Source organism: Vipera ursinii (assembly GCF_947247035.1).
Source record: "Vipera ursinii genome assembly, chromosome: 13".
NCBI lineage: Eukaryota > Metazoa > Chordata > Lepidosauria > Squamata > Viperidae > Vipera > Vipera ursinii.
The window spans coordinates 16,310,427-16,321,496 of NC_139526.1; positions in this window are offsets into that span (position 1 = coordinate 16,310,427).

Genomic DNA, 11,070 nt, shown 5'->3' on the forward strand with positions numbered 1-11,070 from the left:
ATTGAAGACCATACCCAGGAGGGGAGAGGTTGATGAGATTTGAGGTCCATCTGCGTTGTGCTGTGCCAGGTGTATCATCACTGCCAATCAAGCACCAGTTGATTTCGTTTTGTTGTTCTCTTCTGACCACCGAGTAGAGTTGACAGCCACTTTCCGGGGGTGGGAGGGGGGAAACGAGTGGGATGAGGACTTTCATTTCTGAGTCAGCAAAGAGAAGAGGCCGAAGGTTAATTTCCCCCTTCCCCTCTTCCAAACCTGTGTACCTTCAACTATCCTACCTAGAAGCAAGAGGTTTAATACTGGCTACCTCCAGTTTGTGCCTAAAGGACCAGACTGTGTAGGTAGGAGAAAAGCAGGCAGACGTATTCTCCAAAGCACCTCCAAAGCGGGACAAGAAGCAATGAATGGAAACTAATCAAGGAGAGAAGCAACCTGGAACTAAGGAGAAACTTTCCGAGAGTTAGAACGATTAGCCAGCGGAACTACTTGCCTCCAGAGGTTGTGGCTTAATAAATGGGTCCTTCATAGCTGCTGGCATGTCTAACCTGGTTTAACTTGGATGCCCATCTCTCTCTCTCTCTCTGTCCCTCCCTCCCTCTCTCTCTCTCTCTGTCCCTCCCTCTCTCCCTGGAGGTTTTCATGAAGAGATGGGACCACCATTTGTATGAAATGGTGTAGGCTCTGCTGCTCGGGCAGCGGGTTGGACTAGATGACCTCCACAGTCCCTTCCAATTCTGTTACAAGGATACATTTACCTAATGGGTCTGGGCCATGGGCCAGCATCTCCTGTTTTTGAGCTGGGCATGGATATGGTAATTAATAGGGGGGAAATAAAAGAAAAGAAATCAAAGGCCTGGGCAGGAATCCTCTCTCTGTCAGCCTTTGCTTTGTTATATTTAGTAAGTTTCAAGAGGAGAAGCCGTGAGAGGCAAGCCAGATCTGAGCTGTGCTTGCGGATGGTTTTCAAAGGGGAAAGCCAACATTTCGTTAGAAATAGAGACGCGGGCCCTGTTGCTTTGTGCTTGACAAATAAGGCGTAAATAATTCAGCATCCTTGCTTTCTTGCCTGACAAATAAGATAGGCATGCCTTTCTCTCTAACCCGCCCCTCCCCCCCAACTTTTTAAATCTTTTTTTTCTCTCTCTCTCTCCTTCTTCTCACGATTAGATTTCAACAGTAAAAGCAACTTTGGAGTCATAAAAATATCTCCCGTAAAAGTATCTTGGCTTTCAAGCACCAATATCGATTAATAAATGGGTCCTTCATTGGCATGTCTAACCTGGTTTAACTTGGATGCCCATCTCTCTCTCTCTCTCTCTCTCTCTCTCTCTCTCTCACACACACACACACACACACACACACACACACACATATATACACACAGTGGGGAAAAACCCGAATGACCAAAGATCTACATATATACACAGTATATATATATATATATATATATATATATATATATATATATATATATATATATATATATATATATATATATATATATATATATATATATATATACATACACATATATATACAGTTTATGTGTCTCTGTGTATATATATTATATATATATATGCGTATATATGTATATATATATATATACAGTTTATGTGTCTGTGTGTATATATATTATATATATATATGCGTATATATGTATATATGTATATATATATATACAGTTTATGTGTCTGTGTGTATATATATTATATATATATGCGTATATATATATATATATACATATATATATATATATATATATATATATATATATATATATATATATATATATATATATATATATATAAAGGGACGCGGTGGCTCAGTGGGTTAGGATGCTGAGCTTGTCGATCAGAAGGTCGGCAGTTTGGCGGGTCGAATCCCGAGTGCCGCGTAACAGAGTGAGCGCCTGTTACTCGTCCCAGCTTCTGCCCACCTAGCAGTTCGAAAGCACGTAAAAATGCAAGTAGAAAAATAGGGACCACTACGGTGGGAAGGTAACAGCGTTCCGTGCGCCTTTGGCGTCTAGTCATGCCGGCCACATGACCACGGAGACGTCCTCGGACAAACGCTGGCTCTTCGGCTATGAAACGGAGATGAGCACCGGCCCCTAGAGTCGGAAACGACTAGCACGCATGTGCGGGGAAACCTTTACCTTTACCTTTAATATATATATATATATATATATATATATATATATATATATATATATATATATATATATATATATATATATATATATATATAAAATCTGGCACCTATTTGAATCGCTATGCAAAATTTTTGAAATTACAGCTTCCCATGGAGTGGGGAGGAGGGAAGACCCTTCAAGTGATGGATGTGCTAAAATATTTAACAAAACTCCCATTTTTTTATATCTCAAAACCCATGTTTTATTTAATGAAGCCCAGGGAGCTGCAATTCGTATTCAGCTTCTTCTCTTTCTCTTAGTCCTTGACCTATCAAAGGAAACGGGAAGCTGGTCTCTTTTACTTGAATAAAGCTAAAAAAAAAATCAGTTTATGGAGATGGGAATTTAAACATGAGGAGGAGGAGGAAGAGGAGATGGAATGATTGAAAACTAATTAAAGATTAGATTTAAGATTTTCAAAAGTCAGTTCCTGGAACTTCATCTTGGCTTACATGTTTATCAGTTGCTCAGCTGGTAAAGATGGATTTTTAAAATGTTTGCTGCTGATGGATTAAAAAGTTTTCCTTAGAAGAGTTAGAAGGCTGTCTCCAAGATTTCAAATAGTCGAACAGAATAGAATTTGGATCGCCTTGGATTCAGAAGAACGTCTACTGAACTTCCTGGGTTTCCACTACTAGTTTGCAGGAAACGTTTTGCTAGGTCAGTCTATCTTCTTCCAGGTAGCGTCGCTTTCCATTCCCACCTTAATTTTGGAGCAGGAATCAGCTGTTCAATAAATCAACATCGTGATTAATTTTCTCCAGCTTAAATGCTGATGAACGGCTGTGCTGAGCCACGGGGCTGCTTCAGCCTTGCCTCAGATGACATTTGTGTGTGTGTGTTTGTGTGTGTGTGTTTGTGTGTGTGTGTGTGTGTGTGTGTGTGAAAGAGTCTAATTATGACTTAATTGCTGGTGTAATTTTGAGAAGATCACATGACCCAAAGAAGCAGAGAAGATTCTGCCAGGTCGCCCTGTGGTTCTCAGAGCAGGAGAAAATGTGTTTTCGTTTCTTGCTATAACGGAGCAGAGAAATATGGGGAGGGGGATTGTATTGGAGGCTGGCTGGTGCTTTTGAATTTTTATTTCGAATAAAGGAAAGGAGAAAAAAAAAGTTCCTAGGTGCTCTTTTGGCAACTGCAAGGCAATCAGCCATGAATTCAGGATCCTTCTGATCTTGAAGCCCCAACGGAATCATGACGTTCAATGGCTTCCCTCCGAAAGTTGTGGGTGCTCCATCAAGGTTTTCAAGAAGAGACTGGACAGCAATTTGTCCAGAACAACATAGGGTCTCCTGCTTAAGCTGGACTAGAAGACCTCAAAGGTCCCTTCCATCTCTCTTATTCTGTTATTTTACCACCCCGCCCCCAAAGAACCCTTTTTCAGTGGGTGTTGGAAAAACACTTTTCCACGTGGCTTTCTGAGTTGCAAAGAAATATATCCAAGCTCTAAATGGCCCAGATAAAACTAATGCCTCATTTTAAAGAGATTTCATTAGCTAGCTGCTTTCTCCTAGAGTGCAGATGAAATGAAATTTATTAGTGGCATGCCACTGGCATCAGAGAGAGAGAGAGAGAGAGAGAGAGGATGCTAAAAATAACGAAGTTGAGTGCTAAACATAACAAGGCCCTCACTCTTGATCACCAACACGTGGAACCGTGTCTTTTTTTTTTTGTTGCCAAGGTGGCACGGGACAGACCGCGGCAAACTGGCATTGCTCGGATTCAGTTTTAGCAGAATGGGTGGGTGAGGGGCAAAAGCTACAGTGAAAATGGCTGGAGAAAACACTCTACGGGATAGTCCTCGATTTTTTAAAGTGAATTTTGCTCCACTTCACGACCTTTCTTGCCACACTGGTTAAGTGGATCCCTGCAGCTGTTCAGTTAACAACACGGTTGTGAGTCTGGCTGTCGCAAAAGGTGATCTCATCACACACACACACACACACACACACACACACACACACACACACACACACACCGGGTCACTGCAGCCGTCATAAAAACGAATCAGTTGCCAAGTGTCCGAATTCTGATCACAAGCACCAGGGGAATGCTGCAATGATCGTAAGGGTGGAAAATGGTCCTTTAGTCATTTTTTTTCGGTCACAAACACTCACTAAATGAAGTGTTGCAAGCTGAGGACAAGCTGTAATGGCTAAGATATACGAAAACAGCTTCCTTTTGGATGTAGCACCAATCTGGGCCAATCAATCAAGCCAAGAGGCGGCTTTTGATTTTACACAGTCAGATGGGGAGCTTTTCTAAGGCGGTTCGATCCAGTTGCCCCGGAGGGAAAAGGCCGTGGAGTCAGGATCACAAATAGAGAAGGGGAGATCCTGTGCAGAGGAATTGGCGAGCACGGCCCAATGAAGTCCTAGGTGACCTCGGAAGGAAGCTCCGAGGCATCCAGGCAGGTTGTCGGCCATCTGCCGAGATCCTTTTCTAACGGGCGCTGGGGAACAGAGAGGTTCTCGCTTAAAAAAAAATTAAATTTCCCCTGAAAAATAAAAACATGAAGTTAATGAGTTTCTTCATTAGTGAAGAGATTTGCAGCTGTCTCTGGTACCAAGTGGATGATGAAGAAATGAGATTTAATTTTAGGAGGAAGGGGGAAAGCGTTTGTTGAATTCTTCTGTCCCTTCATCCCTTCCTCCATCTCTTCCTCTCTCTCTCTCTCTCTCTCTCTCTCTCTCTCTCTCTCTCTCTCTCTCTCTCTCTATCTATCTATCATCTCTCTCATTATCTGTCTCTCTCGTTTGTCTCTATCTCTATATATCTATCATCTCTATCATTATTTATCATTTGTTTATCTATCTATCTATCATTTCTCTCATTATCTGCCTCATTTGTCTATATCTATCTATCTCTATCTATCTGTCTATCTATCTATCTATCTATCTATCATCTCTATCATTATTTATCATTTGTTTATGTCTGTATCTATCATCTCTCTCATTATCTGTCTCTCTCGTTTGTCTATCTATCTATCTATCTATCTATCTATCTATCTATCTATCTATCTATCTCATTCTATCATGCTATCATTCTAACATCTATCTATCATCTCTATCTTTATCATCTGTTTCTCTGTCATATCTGTCTATCTATCTATCTATCTATCTATCTATCTATCTATCTATCTATCTATCTATCTCATTCTATTATCTATCTATAATTTCTATCATTATCATCTGTCTCTCTCTCTCTCTCTCTCTCTATCATCTCTCTATCTCTCCATCCATCCATCCTTCTATCATCATATATCTCAGCTTCCAAGGGGCCCCCAGCGGCATTCAACTCCAAAAAGCAAGAAGGTCTCCAAAGATGAGAAAAAGCCTTACCTTCCAATGAAGCATGAAAAGGAAATAATAAATGTGTCTCGTCACTTCAAAAATATAATTAACCCAAATAGATTTAAAAAAAAAGGTTGAGTCCTGACAAGGGAGAGTTTTATTCTTAGCCGAACTGGGAGGTGCGTGGCAGCGCCATTAATTACAGAAGACCTCATGCTGTGACAGTCTCCCATTCCGGAGCCCACAGTGGTTTTATCATCCTGACATCTTGAATTTATTTTTGGGCCGCAAACTCTTCTGGAATATGGTGGCACACTGTATTTCCAGCTGCACGCTGCTAAAAAAGAGGAATTCGAGGGATTATCGTGGTAAAAACTTATGAAATAAAACACATTCCCCAAATCAAATTTGCCTTAAAACCTATCTTTGGCATAGATGGAAAGACTCAATCCCAACTTCCTCTTTCCAGGAACCCAGAAGTGTAATCAATCAATCAATCAGCGTATCAAATTGCCAACTTCAATGCAACTCACTTCAATCAATGTGTAATTAAATCAATCAATCAGTTGATCGATCAAAGGATCAATCAGCATCCTGAGATGCCAACTTCAATGCAGTGATTTTGGAAGCTGTGGGACACACGGTGACACAAATGGTGGCCTTCTCTGGCAAGGTTCAGCTTATACAGATAGTCCTCGACTTATGAAAATTGAGCCCAAAATTTATGTTGTTAAGCGAAACATTTGTTAAGTGAGTTTGGCCCCCGTTTATGACCTTTCTTGCCATTTGTCAATAAAAATGAGGAACAGCACCACAAATTGGGGCAAACAGCGGCAGGGAAGAAAGAAGAATTAACCACAGGAAGAAGAAGAAAAGCTTTTGGGGATGACATGAGAGAGACAACATTTATTCTTAAACTGTACAGCAGAAAAACGGATGCAGAAAATGGGTCGTGCAGCTGGACAATGGGAACGATGGATTTTTTTTTTTTTAAAGAGTTCAAATTAAAAAAAAACAAAAAGACATGAAAATACAGCATTGTAGGATGCTATGTTGCTCCGGATTCCCTGAGCCGGAATGTGTTGGACTCTAACACCCATCAGCCCCAGCCAACGCTCTTCTCTTGAAGGAGTCAAGTGGTGGGAACAAGTAAGAAAGATGGTTAATATCTGGTTAATTGTCCTCTGCCAGTCGAGAAAATGAGGAACAATAAGAAACCAAATATGAGCCAGCAGGAGGATGTTGGTAGCTCTGCAGATGTGTGAATGCAATAAACGGGATGAATCCAGAACCTTCGTGATTTTATGAAGTCCATAAAATGCTCTTCTTGAGAACAGTACTGAAGCATTTTCTTCCAATGAAGAGGAAAATTAATATCTTATCCAGTTCTAGCCATTGAATGTTCTGGTAGTTTCCCATACAAATGTGAATCGGACCCATCCCTTCTTAGCTTTTCAAAATCAGCAAAGGTCAGGCAGATGTTGCCACCTAACTGGGTACCCTCAAAAGGAAAATGGGATCTCATCTACCACTCTCTAAAGCAGTCCGCACATCTTCAAGTTGGCATGGTTGAGAAACCCTAAACCAGTGTTCCTCAACCGTGGCAACTTGGAAGATGCGCGGACTTCAACTCCCAGAATTCCACAGCGACCGTGCTGGCTGGGAAATTCTGTGAGTTGAAACGTCCTCAAGTTAGCGAGTTGGAAAAACTCTGATTTAGACACACGTCGTTTGATTTCGTCCTATCTGTTTCCCCTTACAGCCTGCTCCCTGGGATCCATTTTAGAAGCTGCTTGATGAATAAAGATGATCTTGGCTTGGAGTGGGCAATAAAAGGGGTGGGGGATTTGTGTGTGTGTGTGGGGGGGGGAGAAGGAATAAAGAAAGCAAATCCAGAACGAATGTTGTCCTGCCAAGAAGAGCTACTTTTAACTCCCCAGGTGCCTCCTAAAGGGACTGAGTAATGTGCTTGAACCGAAGAGTTTGGGGGGTCACTTTTGTTGCTAATGGCTCAGCAGTAGGTCAAGTGGCTCGTAAGTTCATCAACGAGAGATCTTCAAGTTAGTAATTGACATCCCTGCAGAGAGAGAGAGAGAGAGAGAGAGAGAGAGAGAGAGAGAGAGAGAGAGAGAGAGAGAGAGAGAGAGAGAGAGAGAGAAGTCAAGAACCAAATTCTGTGGGACTCAGCCCAAAGTCGAAAAGGGGGAGGGGGGCTGGTCGTTTCCTGGAAGCTTTGGATTGATCCGAAGGAGACCTTCCAAAGGCATGGAATGGGCGGTGAGGCCGAGCAGATGGTCAGCCGCTCAGATTCCCTTAAAAGCAGAAGGGACAGATGTGGTTCAGGAAAAACTGATCAGCAGATTTCGTGTTATTCTGGTTTGGCCAAAGAAGGGCTGTTGTCGACTCTCTTACGTTTGGGGACCTAGAACCATTCTTCAGGGATAAACAGATTAAAAAGCCTCAGAGAAGAACTGGAAGATTCAGCTTGAGAACTAGCTGCGCCATCAGACTTACAGGCTGAGGCTGATGGAGTCTTCCTGGGATCACTCAGTGCCTCAAGGTCCCTATCCTGCAAACCTCAGATGGAAGTGACGGTCTTGGGATGCCTTAAGCAAACCAAAGTTCTGTTTTGATTCCTTCCTTCCTTCCTTCCTTCCTTCCTTCCTTCCTTCCTTCCTTCCTTCCTCCCTCCCTCCCTCCCTCCCTCTAGTCCCACACAATAATAATAATAATAATAATAATAATAATAATAATAATAATAATAAGAAGAAGAAGAAGAAGAAGAAGAAGAAGAAGAAGAAGAAGAAGAAGAAGAAGAAGAAGAAGAAGTTGGAAGGGACCTTGAAGGTCTTCTAGTCCAACCCCCTGCTCAGGCAGGAAACCCTCTACCATTTCAGGCAAATGGCTGTCCAGTCTCTTCTTAAAAACCTCCAGTGTTGGAGCATTCACAGCTTCTGGAGGCAGGTAGTTCCACTGGTTAATTGTTCTGACTGTCACTTTAGCCATGAAAGTCAACTGGGTGACTTTGGCCCAGTCCCTCTCTCTCAGCCCAGCCCACCTGACAGGGTTGTTGTGAGGAAAACGAGGAGGAAGGAGCAGTACTGTATATGGTCACCACCTTGAGTCACTTGTAAAGTGACAAAGATGGTATTAAAACTCTAAGGAATAAGTAAAATAGACAACATTTCAAAGGGAAGTCTCTCATTTGAGCTCATCCATCAGCTGACAGCCAGCCCTCACCAGCCATATCTGTTCTTCTGCCTCTAAAGAGGAAGCCACAGAGATCCTATTAAGAAACCCACTTTCTTCCTGGGAGATACTTCTCACAGGATTGGGGGGGGGAGGTGGGGGCTGTAAACGAGCCGTTCCTCCAGACAGTTACACTAAGGAGCAAACAGCTTGCACCCAACAAGCTGTAGGAAGAGAAAGAATTCCTTGTGACCGTTCTTCTCCATCAAGGATTCCTCCAAGGGGCCTACATCCAGATTTTCATCGCTGAATTCTTCTCTCACTTTCTCCGACATTAGTGACAAATCTTGAAGCTGCTTCTCCTGCCTTGGGATTCCTGTTAGGTTGGATGTTCAACCCCTTGGGGGATTTTCGTCCCTCGCACCGTCTCGTTCCTCTGGCTCTCCCTCAGGACCGCTCGCTGCCCTGGGTAGCAAGATGGCTATTATTATGTCTGCCGGACCCAGTTACATAAAGTATTTACGTCTCGCCCATCACCCAGATGGCCCTGAGCGGGCTGGATGATTTGATGAGCTTGGCTCAGCCCGGGAAGGATTTCACCAGAGATCATCTGTTGTCCCTCTGGCCTGCGGGACTTTTTTTTTTTAATGATTCTGGCAGGAGTTTTGGGGTGATCGGTTAGTTTCTGGATCTTGTGGGAAATCTTGCCCTTTTTTAATCCTCCAAAAGTTCAAGAGGTCATTTGAACTTATATTTCTGGGGTCAGCAATACGGCCCTAAAATCTATCCATGGATGTTGCCTCCTCTTCCTCCTCCTCCTCCTCCTCCCTCTCCTCTTCCTCCTCGTCTCTTTCTCCTCCCTCTCCTCTTCCTCCTCCTCCTCCTTCTCCTCCTTCTCCTCCTCCTCCTCTCTTCCTCCTCCTCCTCCTTCTCCTCCTTCTCCTCCTCCTCCTCTCTTTCTCCTCCTCCTCCTCCCTCTCCTCTTCCTCTCTTTCTCCTCCTCCCTCTCCTCTTCCTCCTCATCTCTTTCTCCTCCCTCTCCTCTTCCTCCTCCTCCTCCTTCTCCTCCTTCTCCTCCTCCTCCTCTCTTTCTCCTCCTCCTCCCTCTCCTCTTCCTCTCTTTCTCCTCCTCTCTCTCCTCTTCCTCCTTGTCTCTTTCTCCTCCCTCTCCTCTTCCTCCTCCTCCTCCTTCTCCTCCTTCTCCTCCTCCTCCTCTCTTTCTCCTCCTCCTCCTCCCTCTCCTCTTCCTCTCTTTCTCCTCCTCTCTCTCCTCTTCCTCCTCCTCCTCCTTCTCCTCCTCCTCCTCTTTCTCCTCCTCCTCCCTCTCCTCTTCCTCTCTTTCTCCTCCTCCCTCTCCTCTTCCTCCTCCTCCTCCTTCTCCTCCTCCTCCTCTCTTTCTCCTCCTCTTCCTCACTCTCCTCTTCCTCTCTTTCTCATCCTCCCTGTCCTCCTCCTCCTCCTCCTCCTCCTCCTCCTCCTCCTCCACCTCCAAAACTAGCATGAATTTCAGCTTTCCGACATTCCTTCTAGTTCTGAGGAAAGAAAAATCCTACATCTGTGTCCAGTCATTTTGGACAGTCCCAGTTAGACCAGACAGAAATGGGCCCCAATAGAGTCTTCATGCTCTGATATTGTCTGGGTTTTTCCTGCTCTTTGCCAGCACAACGGCACCCTCGGCGTGGCTTTGGCCCGGCACACAAGTGCCTTGATGTGCAATGCTCATTTTGTTAGATGTTAGATCTACACAGTTACGTCTAAGGCAAAGTGCCAGCTTTAAGAACATATGAGACATCTTAGGCAATAAAACCGCAGTACACCATGTATATGTTACCTCTTAGAATACAGCTTTAAGTACTATTGGTGGGAAATGGTGACATTCCCAAATGTCAATAGCTCACCTTCTAATTAAATTTTCATCAGCCCCTTGAAAAACTAGAAAGATTTATTCCTTGGTGTCAATATTTCAGGGAATGCCTTCTCATTTAGAAGAATTGTCTGCTGCCTCCTTCTAAGTCAGCTGGTCAAGTCAAGGACCTCATCAGCTGCCTAAGCACAAGCCACGTTCAGTGGGAATTACCGCCCTACACAACATTTCTACTTTTAAGTCACTATTTTTGGAAAATGTCTCACTCAGGAACTTCAGTGAACGTCAGAGGCAACTCCTGCCTCCTCTCCCACACACGCAAACACGGATCTTCTAAAATGACCTTGAGATCCACGGATCAGCCACCGTGCCATCTCTAGGCCTTGTTTGGGAAGCAGGCTCCAGAAAACCGACGTGGATTCCAAGAAAGTTTCTCCACAGATGTTCCAAGATGAAGCGAGGGCAACTAAACCAGCGTGGGGATCTCTCTCAGCTTCCGCTCAGAAGTTGGTGGAGCAAAATTTCACTTTACC